At 41.1% G+C, this 16,811-nt stretch overlaps 1 long non-coding RNA gene and 1 pseudogene across 1 annotated transcript; one reads left to right on the top strand and one right to left on the bottom strand.

Moving 5' to 3' along the window:
* Positions 1-4,931: 4,931 nt before the first annotated feature.
* On the bottom strand, positions 4,932-5,589 carry LOC145957037 (uncharacterized). The gene is made up of 2 exons (XR_014433468.1): positions 5,502-5,589; positions 4,932-5,412 (listed from the first exon to the last, which is right to left on the bottom strand). It is a non-coding gene; the product is annotated as an uncharacterized LOC145957037 (long non-coding RNA).
* Positions 5,590-6,615: 1,026 nt separating this feature from the next.
* Positions 6,616-7,700, top strand: LOC109814478 (guanylate kinase 3, chloroplastic pseudogene; annotated as a pseudogene).
* The last annotated feature ends 9,111 nt before the right edge of the window (positions 7,701-16,811 follow it).

The raw sequence follows: 16,811 nt of genomic DNA, 5'->3' as shown, positions 1-16,811 counted from the left end.
TGGATCTCAAATCTTGGGATTTAATCACATTAAGGAATTGTATACTAATGATCTCGAACTCAAAGAAAATTATACCCAATGCTTAGCAAAGCCTCAAGGAGGTTTCTATATTTCTGAGGGGTACTTATATAAAGAGGGAAGAATTTGTATACCCCAAGGATCTATAAGAAAACTCCTTGTTCAAGAAAGTCATGAGGGTGGTCTCATGGGGCACTTTGGAGTTGAAAAGACTCTAAGTTTTCTAAAAGAAAAATTCTTTTGGCCCCATATGAGAAGGGATGTTGAGAGGTTTTGCTCTAGATGTATAGCTTGTTTACAAGCAAAGTCTAAAGTAATGCCTCATGGCATCTATACACCCTTGCCTGTTGCTAACTCTCCATGGGTTGATATCAGTATGGATTTTATTTTGGGCTTGCCCAAGACCCAGAGAGGCATGGATTCTATTTTTGTGGTAGTGGACAGATTTAGTAAAATGGCCCACTTTATACCCTGCCACAAAATAGATGATGCAAGCAACATAGCAAGACTCTTCTTCAAGGAAGTGGTTAGACTTCATGGTCTACCCAAAACTATTGTCTCAGATAGGGATACTAAGTTCCTTAGTCATTTCTGGAAAACTCTTTGGAGTAGGCTAGGAACTAAATTACTTTTCTCTACTACTTGTCACCCACAAACTGATGGGCAAACGGAAGTAGTTAATAGATCCCTATCTACAATGTTAAGGACAGTCCTTAAGGGTAACCATAAATCTTGGGATGAGTACTTGCCCCACATTGAATTTGCTTACAACAGGGTAGTCCATAAGACTACCAAAATCTCACCTTTTGAGGTTGTATATGGTTTTAACCCTCTTACTCCTTTAGACCTAATACCCCTACCAGATTCTTCTCATTATTTTCATAAAGAAGGGGTATCGAGGGCTGAATTTGTTAAGAAATTGCATGAGAAGGTTAAAACTCAAATACAACAACAAAATGAGAGAACTGCTTTAGATAGAAGCAAGGGAAAGAAAGCCCTCATTTTTGAGGAAGGGGATTGGGTTTGGCTTCATTTGAGAAAGGAAAGATTTCCTTCTCAAAGGAAGTCTAAACTCAACCCAAGAGGAGATGGTCCCTTCCAAGTCCTCCAAAGAATAAATGATAATGCTTATAGGTTAGATCTTCCCAGTGATTATGGAGTGAGTAACACTTTTAATGTGAGTGATCTTATTCCTTTTACAGGCTATGGTGAAGAAGATGAACCTACAGATTTGAGGACAAATCCTTCTCAAGAAGGAGGGGATGATAGACCATGGGCCAAGGGCCTAGTGACCAGAGCTATGGCTAGGAGGATGATACAGGAAGAGCTGGATCTAGAGAAGACTAATGGGCTTGTCAGGCCCAAGATAATCTTCACTTGGAATGCTCTATCATGAAGAGAAGGCCTTAGTTCTACTTGTTTATATTGTACAGTTTATACATAGTCTTGTGTATAGGTTATTTTTGCCTTTGTATTTGTGAGGCACTTTACTAGCTTTTTCTAGTGTTTGTATATTGATTTTGAGGTAGGTTACTTGGAGAGTTTAACTCCATTTAACCTCCCTAGTTGACACACTCATTCTTTATTTTTTCAGTAGGAAAAAGGGGGTGACATTTAGCAAAGTTAGGGAGTGTGCTTAGAAATTGGGCCAGAGTTGGGCCTAGGCAAAATTTTACATATTGGACTCATTTTGCTCCTAATTTTTCATAGATTTGATTTAGCTAGGTTTCATCATCATATGATGAACCTAACTAAACCAAATCAAAGAATTTCAAATTAAATCAAGGAGCAATTTGAACCATGGGCCGCCTAGCTTACTTCCTTCTCCTTGGCTGAATTTTTCAAGCATTCTTGCTTGAGTTTGAAGCTTGTCTTGCAAGCTTCTAAACTCAAGCAAGGTTAGCTTAACCTTACCTTGGTTCCTAAAAGAACCATGGTCAAGGTTTAGCTTCTCCTAGAAGCTAGCTAAACCGTAGGAGTTTAAGTTAATCCTACCATGGTTCTTAATGAACCATGGTTAGGGATAACTTCTCCTACAAGCTACTATTCCCTATATATTTGATTTTCCTACACTTGTACTCACTTTTGTCATATTTGAGAAATAAACTCTGAATTTTCTCTCTCAAACAAGAGTCACCAAAACCGTGAGCACCTCCACTCTAGGTTTCCCTCAAAGGTTCTTCAACCTTTGTTTTGGTTCCTCAATCTTCTACCCTAACTAGAAGTGGCCGAACCATCTCTTCAAGGCTTCTCCTCCATGGAAGCTTCTTTCATGGAGATTCAAGCTTCTCCAAAGGATTAACCTCAAGAACATTCGGTCCAAGCATGCTTTTCCGATCTTGTACTAGTTTTGAGGTTTTAACAACATTTTCTGATCTTGTACTAGTTTTGAAGGTCTAGCAACCTTTTCCGATCTTGTACTAGTTTTGAGGGTCTAGCAACCTTTTCTGAGCTTGTACTAGTTTTGAGGGTCTAGCAACCTTTCCAAGCTTGTACTAGTTTTGAGGGTCTAGCAACCTTTTCCGAGCTTTGACTTGAGGAACTTGACGGTGTCCTCTTATTGGTGTTATGGGATGCCCCTCTGGTTGACAAGTAGGGGAATGCTTGATATGCCCCCCAATTTGGGCTAGGGCTAACGGGATGTATGATGCCCCGCTATGTGAGTATTGTAGTGATGCTCTAGGCGTCTTAATTAGGGAATGAGATGGGTGGCAGGGATTCTAGTGTTGTTCTTATCGTGTGAGTATTATGATGCCTCTCCAGGCGTCTTCCTTGAGGATGTATGTGTGGCAAGAATTCTATGTTTCTCTCGCCAAGTGAGTATTATGATGCCTTTCCAGGCATCTTCCTTTACGACTTTGTCGTGTATCGGATTGGGAGGTGAGTACCATCTCTCTAGACTTTTCCCTTACGAATTTGTCATATCCCAGATTAGGAGGTGAGTATTATTGTGTCGGCCTCTCCAGGTCGCCTGCTTAGTAGTGACTATTATTGTGCCGGCCTCTCCAGGTCGTATGCTGTGATGGTGAGTATTATTGTACTGGTCTCTCTAGGTCGCTTGGGGGGACGATGAGTATTATTGTGCCAGCCTTTCTGGGCTGCCTACTGTGATGTTGAGTATTATTGTGTCGGGCTCTCTAGGCCACCTATTGTGATGATGAGTATTATTGTGTCAGTTTCTCCAGGCTACCTGTTGTCATGTTCAGTATTCTTGTGTCGGCCTCTCCAGGCCACCTACTATGATGATGAGTATTATTGTGTCGGCCTCTCCAGGTCGCCTATTGAGATGGTGAGTATTATTGTGTCGGTCTCATCGGGCCGCCTAATTAAAGATGATGAGTATTATTGTGCTGACCTCTCCAGGCTGCTTGCTGAGATGGTGAATATTATTGTGCCAGCCTCTTCAGGCTGCCGGCTTAAGATGACGAGTATTATCGTGTCGACCTCTCCAGGTCACCTGCTGTGATTTCTATGATCTGATTGCCTCTTTTCTTTGGCGAGGATGTCTAATTAAGATGGGGATCGCTTGTAGGTTGTGCCCTTGTGCTGATGGGAGGTGGGTCATATTTCTTGCGAGATGATGCGGTGAGTATTCTTTGTAGCCTCTCCAAGCCGGAGGTTGATGCTTGAACCTAATTGCTTGCATGTGGTTTGTCAAAAATACCCCTATATCAATGGGTGGAGGAGTTTTATGAAGGACCATGGCTTATGATCCTATTTCTTTTTTTGGTGGAGTGTTTTTTGATGAATTGCACCCTTGAGATGTCAGGCAAGAAGGATTCCTTGTTTGAGAGGGATCGTGGCTTGGGATCCTATCCCCTCTCGAGTGATGTATGTGCTTGACGTCGCTGATGACCCTAGTTTGGGTTGTGTGAAGCAATGCTCATTGTGGTGGAGAAGTGATTGATTTGGATGCTTTTGTTGTTTTTGTTGGGGTGTTAGATAGTGTTTATCTACGGAGTATGAGAGCTCCTATTGATCCTAATGTGGTGTTAGTTGAGGTGGCTTAAGGGTGTTGTGGTTGTCTTGCGAGCTTTTACTAGTCTTGATGTTGGGACGTTTGATTGGGTTTTTATTGATGAGTATTATTTTGAAATCCACTCCTGGCTTTGGTGAGGAAGTCATTCCTGGTCTTGGCATTTTCTTGAATCATCCTTACACTACTACAAGATGCATATTCTACATCGGTTCTAAAACCGATGTAGAATAGAGCGACGTAGAAAATGTATACATTTTTACATCGGTTCTGAAAAACCGATGTAGATTTAAGCATAAATCTACATCGGTTCTCTTTATATTTCAATATTTATTCTTTCCACCAGTACTTCCTCAATCAATTTACAGCAATATCTCCTTGGACAATCTTAATAAAATAAAACTTTTTGGCCCCAAAGTACACAAATCCAAATAAGCACCAAGTCTTCAACACATAACTAGTACTTGCAATAAGAAAGGAAAATAGGAATCAGGGAAAACAAAAATGAAGAATCACATCAGCAATGAAATATCAATTATCATCTAGAGGGAAACCAAACCTACAAGAGAGGCATTAGCATAAAAGATGTTACAAATAAAGATTTCCAATGCAATATGGGTGATTAATGCTTTTTCTGAAAATAATCCCTTAAATGCTGTACTTTGGTTAATTAGCATACATGCAACATGACTTATTCAAATTTGTGCTCATTGGATAACTTAGGATCAACTCATTACATATGCACATATGCTAAAATTTGAACAACTTTTCATATTGCCAGTTTGAATTATTAGTTAATAGGTTCATGTATAACACCAGAAAAGAGATAAAATCAGCATGCCACGCAAGTACAAAAAGAAGTAAATATTTTCATCAGATGTAAAATTTTAGATCCCAGCTTGCATCAATACCATGGTCATTAAAATTTTAATTAAGATTTCTATGGCAATCAATACATTTTGGTTTCACTATGCAAAGCAATAAACCAAGAGCTATCATTAATTAATAAAATAAATATTTAAATATAACCAAAGGGAAAATTATCAAATTAAGAGAACATACTGAGCATGGGATGATAAAGGAAGTGTTGTATATCCAATAACCACCTGTCAAAAATTAAAAAGCATAATCAATTCAAAACAATCCATATGTACAGACACAAGCAATAAAGGCAGGAATGAAAAAATAATGAATTTAGTGGAACACATAAATTAACTTACTGGCTTAGGAGCTTCCAATTTTGTTTGCAGATCAACATGAAATAAAGTAAATAGAAGGTGGTGATTTGGCATCTACGTAGCAAGAAGGGAAAGTTTAATTTCATCGTGGTAGCAAGCAACCCTAGCCCCAGCAGCAACTTGGGTGTGACCCCACTTCTGAAATGATGCATCTAGACCTGGATCTCTAGGATATATTGCCTATGCAGATTGAGTCACCCAAGAAAAATAAGAAGGAAGTATAGCTTGGGCCATGACTTTCCTTAAGAACACAAAATAAAGGTCATTACCTCCAATGGCTGCCTACGAATATCACCATCATCCTCCCTGAGTTCAACCCATATAAACAAATTCCTTTTCCTACGAATCCCTGAAACTTACGCCACGCGCCAATCATCAATGTCAGGTTTTCCAGGCATTTTAGCAACACATTTTCCTTGAACAACACAAAGATACAACAAAATTCAAAATCACAGATTCACAAGAGCATGATCAAATTCCAAAATTTATTTGAAACAAAAAAGAAACGATACTCAAGATCAAATGAATCTCAATCTGTTAACTCCATTACAAAGCTGGAAAAGGGTAATGAAGTTCAGACTAAATTACATGCAATAAAAATGAGTCTATAAGTAAAATGAAACAAATTTAAACACTTACCCTCCACTCAAATCCCAAAAAGACTTGAGCTTGATTAAGCTCTATGCTCTTGAGCAGGGAATTTGATTATTTATAGCTACTTTGAAATGTAAAAAAAATAAAATAAATAAAGTGATGAAAAGTGACTAGCCTTTTTCACTATCAAAAGTCAAAATTGTTTTTCTCAAGTATTGTTCCCAATGAAACACACATGCTGAAAAGAAAATTCTCATTTCTCACAAACAATAACCTTAAAGGAAGACGAAGACAAACAAACAAACACAGAAACACACTTTAAAAAGTTAAAGTCAAATTTGAATAGAAACTAGAGATGCTGTGGTGTGAGAAAATAAAGCCATGAACTTCAGAAGAACTTACTAAGTAAAACTTTGGTTTTCAAAATCAGAATTGCATTGAGATGAGACTCATTCTCTCTCTTTTTTTGTATAAGCCTGCAACCTCAAGAGAGATAACGAGGCTTGATGTAGTGATGAGAATGAGTTTTACGAATAATAAGGAAATAGAAAAGAAAAAAAAATAGAAAATGAAAATGTAAGAAATATATTTTATTTCTACTTCACGCAAAAGTCGTTGTCAATCTCTATTGTCAATGTTGGAACTAGACATTTTTACAATATTATCTCGAACATCAGTTCATCCTAAGAAATGCAACTTTGTTTCTTGAAAATTCAAATATATTTTCTATAGCACAGGAACTTGGGTATTAATATTATGGGGTGCCTAAGTCTCACATAAAGTAGTAGTATGGGATGTTCCATGGAGTACTTAAGTGGCTTGTTCTCTCCCACCGTGAAGGTAGCTATCAAGAGAAGGTTCCCCAAATGCTTGGGTGCTTATTAGAACTTATTACAAATACAAAAATTAATATGATTTCTTTCTAGACATGACATAAATCAAGAGGTGAAAATATCAGCTATAATATGCGTCTAATTGCAGCAACATCGGCTCAAAATTAACAGGTAATGGAGAAATTATAAGTTGTTGGTGGCACTCTCACTCCAGACTACAGCTTTAGTTTTAGTTTTTGTTCATGCAAGTAGGCATGGTAAAAATGACAAAATCTGAGCCCATAAATTGAGACCACAACATTGCAACCCCAACCTAGAAACTTACCCCTATACCATCCATATAGCTCTCTAGGAGCCGATTCAATAAATCAAGGACTCATTTAATAATCCCAGCCCAACCCCTTGACAATACTCATTTCTTCCCACAGCCGTAGATTCCCACATAGAAGTCATACAAAAGTCACAAAATAAAAAAAATTAAAATTAAAAATTAAAATAAAATAAAAAGGGTTAGGGTTTTACCCTAACAATTAGAAGCTTCTCCTCTTCGAAAATGGGGGATGCCAGGAGACCCTCACCGGTCCCCATCTCCACCTTGGACAAAGCCCAACGCTCTGACCCCAACCCCCTTATCATCGCAGCCCCAGCAATATCGGCAAGGACACCCTCATCGCCCGCCTCCGCGAGTCTTGCCGCGGCCTACACTTCATCGTCATCGCCACCACACGTCCCCGCCGCCCCTCTGAGCTCCACGGCCGCGACTACCTCTTCGTCTTCAAGCACGACTTCGTCGCCATGGTCCATCGCGACGAGCTCCTCGAGTACGCGCTCGTCTACGGTGACTACAAGGGCGTCCCCAAGCTGCAGATTCGCGAGGCGCTCGCCAAGGGCTGCGACGTCGTGCTCCGGGTCGACATCTAGGGCACCACCACGCTCCGCAAGGCCCTCAGCAAGTTCGCCGTGTTTGTCTTCATGGCTGCCGAGAGCGAGATGGCCTTGGTGGGGCGAAGAGATCCTGGAGGGAGGAGGTTGACGTTGTGAGAATGGTGGAGGCTGGGTGTTGGGAAGAAGCATATGGCTTCGAAGCACTTCACATTGCAACGCACACTGTACGTGTTAAACCCTAGCTTCTATACTACATCGGTTATTTTGAAAACTGATGTAGATCTACTTGTAAATATTTACAAAATTGCCACCGCGCATCTAAATCTACATCGGTCCAATTAAAAATGATGTAAAATGCTTAATAATTACATCAATTTTGTACATAACCGATGTAAATTTTCTTTACATTCAACTCATATTTACGAATATGCCACCGCATCCAATTTTTACATCAGTTCTACCTAAACCGATGTAAAATTGACGATGTTGAACAACAACTTTCTAGTAGTGTTAATTCAGTTGAAGGGTATAGCTCGATCGAAGAAAGAATAAAGCATAGTGGTTTCTTTGTGCTTGTAGGCTCGATTATTCTTCCTTCGTTATTCTACTACATCTTGTTGTTGATGTGTCATTCTTTGCTTGGTGACTATATGGAACCACTTGTAGGGAGTGCCCTTGTTGGGGCTAGGCTTCTTGACATGATTTTGTCTCTTAAGGCCTTATCTGGCTATTGAGCTTTTTACGAGTGCTTCGGCCTCTAGATTCCCATGTAATAGGTAGACACAAACAAAGAATGCAAGAATGCAAAATAAAATGCAAAACAGGAATGGATTGGATTTTCTTTTTTTAATTTTTTTATTTAAAGCAAACTTATACCCTTTTGTGCACACTTGTGCCATATGAATGCTATGTAATGATGCCTCTATGCTAATGCTTAAATGCATATTTAATTTTACTTTCAAGAAATTTACCTATGTGTATTAATCATTGGCATGGATCGCTAGCCTTGAATCGTGCCAAATCCATCCTTGTCGGGTGTTCTTACTTGAACCTGAGATTTACGCATTAGGCCGTCCTTTGCCTACACAGGATATGATTTGTCTATTCTTTAGATTAAGCATTCCTAGACTCTATTATGGGGCACCTCCAACTTCTCTCTATGAGTATTCACTATGCATACTCCGTGTACTACCTTAATGTCATATGGGTCAAGAGAAAATAAAGGAAGGGGATGTATTTATATAATTTTTTTTTGCAAAAGGTTCGTTAGAAGAGATTCTTTTCAAAAATGATTTTTAGAAGCATAGCTGGCTAAGGTAGGCTAGTGGTTTAAGTTTATGAACATGCACATTCAAAATACCATTTTCCATGTTATCTTATTATTTCCTTCAAAATTAAGTGATGAATTGAGATTGCGTATTGGTTAAATGATCTTCCCAAGCTACCTTTTCGGTTTTCTGCTCGAGATACTGCTTTGTCCTGACTTTTTCCTAGGTTACTTGAGTTGTGTTCCCTAGCAGACATTTTCTTCTTGATCCTCACTTTTTCCTAGGTTACCCTTTTTTATTTGTGGGTGTAGACCCCTAAAATTGTCCGGGTCGGAAATAAGACTCGAAGACTCTCGAAGACCGAAGGAAAGTCAGCCAGAAGGACTCCTGGAAGACCCTAGGATGATTATCTGTAGGTTTAGAGGTCTTAGAGTAGCTTAAAATAAAGATGTGGGAGGATTGAAGCTCAATACGGCCTCCTAGAAGTTCAGTACGGCCGTACTGAACAATTTGAACTACAATACGGCCGTACTGAAACCAATACGGCCATACTGAAGTTTTTGAACTTCAGTACGGCCGTACTCAAACCAATACGGCCGTACTGAAGTTTTTGAAACTTCAGTACGGCCGTACTGAATTCAATACGGCCGTACTGTAGTTCAAATCTTCAGTACGGGCCGTATTGATGTCAGAGGCCGTATTGCGCCTCACTCCTATATATAGGACGTCATTTGGACGTCATTCCACACCTTTTCCAGACTTCTGGACCCTCTTGCTGAGTATTCTGGGGTTTTTGAGCAGTGTTCTGCCCTAGAATTCTCTCCGAGAGCCGATCCGACGAAGTTCTTGAGTTCTGAGCATTTAGCTTGAGAATTCGAACTAGTCGAAGGGAAATCTTTTTGATTTCCATAGTAAAGATTAATTTTTAGGGAAGGAGCGAGCGAGCGTGTAGTGGGAGGGAGCGCCAAAAAGCCTCCTAACATTTGAATATATAAAAGTACGCTTCAAAGGTTTCTTCTTCAAAATCCTTCCTTTTACTGCTTTCTGATTGTTGCATCGCATGTTTAATTTATTCATCATGTAGATATCTTATTCATAGCCGTTTATAATAAATAAGGGTAATTTAGTAATTTTACACTATTATTAATAAAATAATCCGTCATAGGGAACCCGAAAGGGGCGTTGTGGGGTGCTAACACCTTCCTCGCACGTAACCGACTCCCTTACCCGACTCTGGTTGTAATGGCCAAAGTTGATTTTTGAAATCAATTGCCTTATCTCTTTTTCCAATGTTTTGAGTAAAACATTGGTGGCGACTCCAAGAACCCTTCGTTTGCGAAAACCACTAATCCATGGAGGGTCTCGCTTGAGATTAACATGGATTGGTGACTCATTCAATAAAATTGTTAGTTCGATGAGGTCTCAGTTTGAGAATAAGTCGTTCTAACAATCCATCATTTTCCAAAACTATAAAAAGAGTCCGACCATCGTCGCGAATGCCAAGGTCCGTTTCGGCGGGTGGCGACAGATGGCGACTCCGCTGGGGAAGCCTCGAGAGTCAGTCCCATTTAGTGATGGATTGTTTTTTTAAATGATAGTCTAAAATTACTTCATTACCCCTCGCTTGTATGATAATATGTTTTATCTATGTGGCTTTTAATAACTGTTGAATGTTTAAATTTTTGCAATTGTTTGAAATAAAAACTGCACACAAACCTTTGCACACAACAGTTCCCTCTATACCCGGGGGCATGAGTGGAAAGCCATAGGGAGTGGATGTTAGTACGGCCGGTTGTCGAATGGGTCTATAGGTGCCCGCAGACCGTTGTCGGAAAACATCACTCAAGGTGATAACCATGAACTCAAGTCCGACAGTGCGTTGGAACTTTCCATCGACTTACGACGAGAGGAATTGGGTCCCTATAATGGGGGCACCTTGGGGGCCTCAGACCAGTGAGAACAGTTAGAACCTCCTTGAATATGCACTTTTCTGCAGGATACCCCTACCTCGTGATTCGCTCGTGACTATTCGTGGATGAGTGAATTGTTTGTGCATTGTTTATGTGACATTGTTTGAGCATACATTGCATTATTTAAACATACAACATTCCCTTTTAAAATAAGAATAAATAGGAATAAGAATCTTCCATTACATGGTGTTAACATCTACCTTCATCACATTCATGTAGGTAGTTTCCATTTTTCACCCAAAAAAAATACAAAAAAAAAAATACCCAAAGAAAAATAAAGAAAAAAAAATTATTTATCCAAACCAAGCAAAATCATGCATCATCTTAGGGACATCCCGAAAACATGATAATGCTTAGTTGAATAAACACAATGCATGCATATTCATCGCCATCATCTCATATCATGCATTCTTATCGAAAATCATGGAGGGATCTAGGGGAGTGCATTGCATACATCTCTCCTAGTAATTCAATAATAAACATTAATAAAAAGAAAGGATTAATCGATGCGTATGTTCAAAATGGATCGCACGCCATTTGTTATTAAGTGTAAGCCAACAACCGCGCCAAGCAAACGCACATCAACTCCGTTGTTGGTAATCAAGACGAATAAAGGGGAAGGTCCGACACCGTTAAGGATCACTGCTCCAAGACCTTTTCCCTACGAATCGAATAAGGCTGTGCCATGGATATACGACATCCATTCTTCTACCGACAGCGATATCTCTAACATCGCTGGACTTGGGGGCATGACTAGGAGTGGCAGGATCTACACTCCCGAAGATCTTCATGATAAAGCTCCCAAGAATAAAGGGAAAGAAAAAGAAGAGAAAACCGAGGAAAATAAAGAATCCGAGGAGGAGACTAATGAGCTGTTAAAATATATCCGACAGAGCGAGTACTCCATCGTGGATCAAGACGCCATCAAAGATTACTCTGTTGTCGTTGATCCTATGCTCCGAACCGCATCGGCAAGCTCTGTTGAAAGTCTTGAACGAGGCATACGTGTCGCACACTATCTCCCAAGACAAATTTGAGGGGATTGTTAGTCACATCACGACTAATGATCACCTCACTTTCACCGATGAAGAAATCCCCGCTGAGGGACCGAACCACAACAAGCCCTTGCACATCTCTGTCAAGTGCAAGGAATATCACATCGCTAAAGTCTTGGTAGATAATGGATCTTCCTTGAATGTGATGCCAAAAAGAACGCTCGAGCAAGTGATAATCAAGGGAATCCAAATGCGCCCGAGCAACATGATCGTCTGAGCTTTCGACGGTTCTAAAAGAGAAGTGGTGGGAGAAGTCAATCTTCCAATCCAAATTGGACCCACCATCTTCAACGTCGAATTTCAAGTGATGGACATTACTCCCGCATACAGCTGTCTCCTTGGCCGACCTTGGATTCATAATGCGAAAGTTGTTCCCTCTACGCTCCACCAGAAAGTCAAATTCATAGTGGGTGACAAGCTGGTGACTGTACAAGCTGAAGATGACATACTCATCAGCAAGCCATCTGCCATACCTTACGTGGATGCAGCAGAGGAAGCTCTAGAAACCTCCTTCCAAGCATTGGAGATTGCCAATGTCGAAACGTTTCCCCGAGAAATGAAGAAGGTAGCCTACATGCTCACCAAGAACGGATACTTGCCCGGACAAGGACTTGGCAAGGATTCCCAAGGAATTCCCGAGCTACCCACTATCAAGAATAATTCGGGGAAACAAGGGTTAGGATACAACCCTATTAAAGATCAAAGGACGAAGAGGAACCAAGATCCTCCTCGACGTTCTTTAAGCCAGATCTTTAGGAAGGCCGGTTCACAAGCGTCAAGGCCGGTCATCATCATCAAGTGCTCTTCTCCTTCCGATAGGGATGTATAGACCTGATGACTGTTAGAGATTACTCCTCGGGGACAGCCCGACCCCCGAGCCTCGATAGGGCACATGTTTCCATTATGATTATAATAAAATCATTCTTTATTCTTTCTTATTGCTTCTTTTCTTGCTTGCAATAAATTTCTAGACCGCATTATTTTTAACCCTGTTTGAATAAGCATGAATGAGGTTAAAATTGTCTTAATAATAATAAACCCGCATCATTTTTATGTGGAAGTGTGTGTGACAACTTGGAGCACCTTTCCTTGGCCTCGACAAGTGCCATCATGGATAAAAAAGAAATCCTTTAAAAACAAAAAAATAAAAGAAGCTCGGCAGGAAACCCAAAAAGGGGGCTGCGCAAAAATAAGAGCAAAAGACCCGCTAGGAATCCCACGAAAGGGTGACCTAGGCAAAAGTTAGGGTTGCAAAAATGAACAAAAACAAAAGTCCGCTAAAACGCCACAAAAGGGTGTTTTAGGCAAAAATAAGGACAATCAAAAAACAAAAGAAATCCATGATGGTACCATGAGCCGAATTCAAAAAAGGTTCAAGGGAAGCTATCTAAGTTGTCAAAATTACAACGTCAATAACAAGATTTTCTTAACTTCATAAGTGTTTAATCAAACAAGCCTAAACACATAAGCCTACCTTGGCCAACCATTCTTACAAAAACCATTTTTGAAAAATAAATCCCCTCTAAAACACAAACTTTAGAACAAAAATATCTTTCCTTTCTTTTCTCTCTTGTCCCAAACGATTTTAGGATAATCTAGTGGAAACATGGAGATATAGTGGTCAATAGGAGGGTTGACATGTCTTCTAAAGGAAGGGAAGGATCACTTGGTTGATGACACCAATCTCGATATAACACGCATCATTCCTCGGTTACAGAAATCGGCAGCGCACAGCCCGTCTAGAGGAATGGCAAAATCCAAGCAAAGAAATGCATCGGTTAATTCTTTTGAAAAAATAAAATCAAATAGAATTAGGTGCATCATACTGCATACATGCATACAGATGATAGGTGTACTGGAAGATCACTTATTCTCTGTTTATTGAAAAAACAAACAAAAAAACAAAAAAAAACAAAACAAAAAAAACAAAAAAACAAAAAAAAAAAAAACAAAAAAATACAAACTTCAGAAAAAACAATGCGCCCGTACCATGTTCAGTACGCCCGTACTAAAATTAGGGTTATGAACAAATTTTTAACTCAATACAGGCGTACTGAAATGGATACAGCCGTATTGGCCTTTAATTGCACATTTAAAGACCTTATCATGAGGCAATCGCATAAAATAGAAAAATAGAAAAAATTGCTTGTGTATGACAGCAGTCAACAGAAAAAGCCAAAAAATGACAAAAAAGGCAAAAATTCAGAAAATCAACCGCATCGTACAGAATAACTGAGCCTGGAGAGGCTTGCCGAAATAATACTCCCCAACCGTACAGAATAACTGAGCCTGGAGAGGCTTGCCAAAATAATACTCCCCAATCATACAGAATAACTGAGCCTGGAGAGGCTTGCCGAAATAATACTCCCTCATCATACAGAATAACTGAGCCTGGAGAGGCTTGCTGAAATAATACTCCCTCATCATACAGAATAACTGAGCCTGGAGAGGCTTGCCGAAATAATACTCCCCAAGGGACATCTCAGTTTGCACTCTTGGGCTGAACAGAAAAACCAATAAATCGTACAGAATAACTGAGCCTGGAGAGGCTTGCCGAAATAATACTCCCCAGAGACTTCTCAGCTCACTCTCTTGGACCAAATTCCCAGTAAGAGCTATCAGTGCAAGATCAGCAAGATTCCCCAATGGAAGCATGATCATCCGAACAGAATATCCGAGTCAAAGGACTCAGACTTCCTCAGTGGAAGATAGCTGTCCAACTCGAGCGACGAGTGAAGCTAAGCCTGAAGAGGCTTTCTAAATAATACTCTGGGATACATAAGATCTTCAATTCCCATTCGCCTACTCAGAGGCACCCCTTCAAAAAGAGAAAAATCGAAAAGATCAATAACCATTCCCCAAACGGAATTCGGCATTCAGCCAAACACCGAACGTCAAGATAATCCGCCTAACAGAAGAGGCCAATCAAGATCAATACGACAGAATCCCCCAGCGGATAACAGCCTACGCAGAGGCAACAAAATCAGAAAATCAAAAAGAGTCACCCGAATAAGGATAACCGGGATACTCCACCAACGTCGAAAGGACGTCAACCAATCATAAGGCATCGCTCACCTCAGAAAGAGCATCTTCGTGTCTGCATCCCCAAGGAATCAGAAATTCCCCAGTGGGTACCAACTACGCAATGGAAAGTTGGGACACAAGAACTTATGAAATAACTGCACATCCCCTAGACGGATCCCTGCGTTATCCAGCCCTCAGCGGCATCAAAATCAAAAACAACCGTCGAAGCAGCATCGTGGACTGTGGAGACAAAATCATCACAATCCTTGGAGAGGGCAAACTCACACTGCCAACGTCGTCAGAAACACGGAGGCAGACCCTGGGGAGGGCAAACCGCAGACCCTGGAGAGGGCAAACTCACGCTACCAAAGTGACTAGAAGCACGGAGGTACGCAACCCTGGGGAGGGCAAACCGCAGACCCTGGAGAGGGCAAACTCACGCTACCAAAGTGACTAGAAGCACGGAGGTACGCAACCCTGGGGAGGGCAAACCGCAGACCCTGGAGAGGGCAAACTCACGCTACCAAAGTGACTAGAAGCACGGAGGTACGCAACCCTGGGGAGGGCAAACCGCAGACCCTGGAGAGGGCAAACTCACGCTACCAAAGTGACTAGAAGCACGGAGATACGCAACCCTGGGGAGGGCAAACCGCAGACCCTGGAGAGGGCAAACTCACGCTACCCCCGTCGTCACAAACACGGAGGTATGCAGCTTCCGGCTCGAAGGACGAGCGAAGCTAAGCCTGGAGAGGCGGTACTCACGCTACCCCGTCGTCACAAACACGGAGGTATGCAGTTTCCGGCTCGAAGGACGAGCGAAGCTAAGCCTGGAGAGGCGGTACTCAGCTACCGAGGTTGTCAGAAGCACCGAGGTATGCACGAGCCTGGAGAGGCGACGACTAATACTCAACCTGGAGAGGCTACTCAACAATTTTCCATCGGAAGACACTACAAGTCAGAAGGATGGCCTACTCCCCGGACAATTGGGTCAACTCCTTTACTTCGCAACCGGTACACTAAAAAGCCGTTTGACTAAGTAAAGGGGGGGCAACTGTAGACCCCTAAAATTGTCCGGGTCGGAAATAAGACTCGAAGACCGAAGGAAAGTCAGCCAGAAGGACTCCTGGAAGACCCTAGGATGATTATCTGTAGGTTTAGAGGTCTTAGAGTAGCTTAAAATAAAGAAGTGGGAGGATTAAAGCTCAATACGGCCTCCTAGAAGTTCAGTACGGCCGTACTGAACAATTTGAACTACAATACGGCCGTACTGAAACCAATACGGCCATACTGAAGTTTTTGAACTTCAGTACGGCCGTACTCAAACCAATACGGCCGTACTGAAGTTTTTGAAACTTCAGTACGGCCGTACTGAATTCAATACGGTCGTACTGTAGTTCAAATCTTCAGTACGGGCCGTATTGATGTCAGAGGCCGTACTGCGCCTCACTCCTATATATAGGACGTCATTTGGACGTCATTCCACACCTTTTCCAGACTTCTGGACCCTCTTGCTGAGTATTCTGGGGTTTTTGAGCAGTGTTCTGCCCTAGAATTCTCTCCGAGAGCCGATCCGACGAAGTTCTTGAGTTCTGAGCATTTAGCTTGAGAATTCGAACTAGTCGAAGGGAAATCTTTTTGATTTCCATAGTAAAGATTAATTTTTAGGGAAGGAGCGAGCGAGCGTGTAGTGGGAGGGAGCGCCAAAAAGCCTCCTAACATTTGAATATATAAAAGTACGCTTCAAAGGTTTCTTCTTCAAAATCCTTCCTTTTACTGCTTTCTGATTGTTGCATCGCATGTTTAATTTATTCATCATGTAGATATCTTATTCATAGCCGTTTATAATAAATAGGGGTAATTTAGTAATTTTACACTATTATTAATAAAATAATTCGTCATAGGGAACCCGAAAGGGGCGTTGTGGGGTGCTAACACCTTCCTCGCACGTAA

This window comes from Cajanus cajan, chromosome 4 (assembly GCF_000230855.2).
Source record: "Cajanus cajan strain Asha chromosome 4, NIPB_CcT2T_4, whole genome shotgun sequence".
In the NCBI taxonomy this organism is placed as follows: domain Eukaryota; kingdom Viridiplantae; phylum Streptophyta; class Magnoliopsida; order Fabales; family Fabaceae; genus Cajanus; species Cajanus cajan.
The sequence above is the reverse complement of the archived record's forward strand: the minus strand, read 5'-3'. Positions and strand labels throughout refer to the sequence as shown.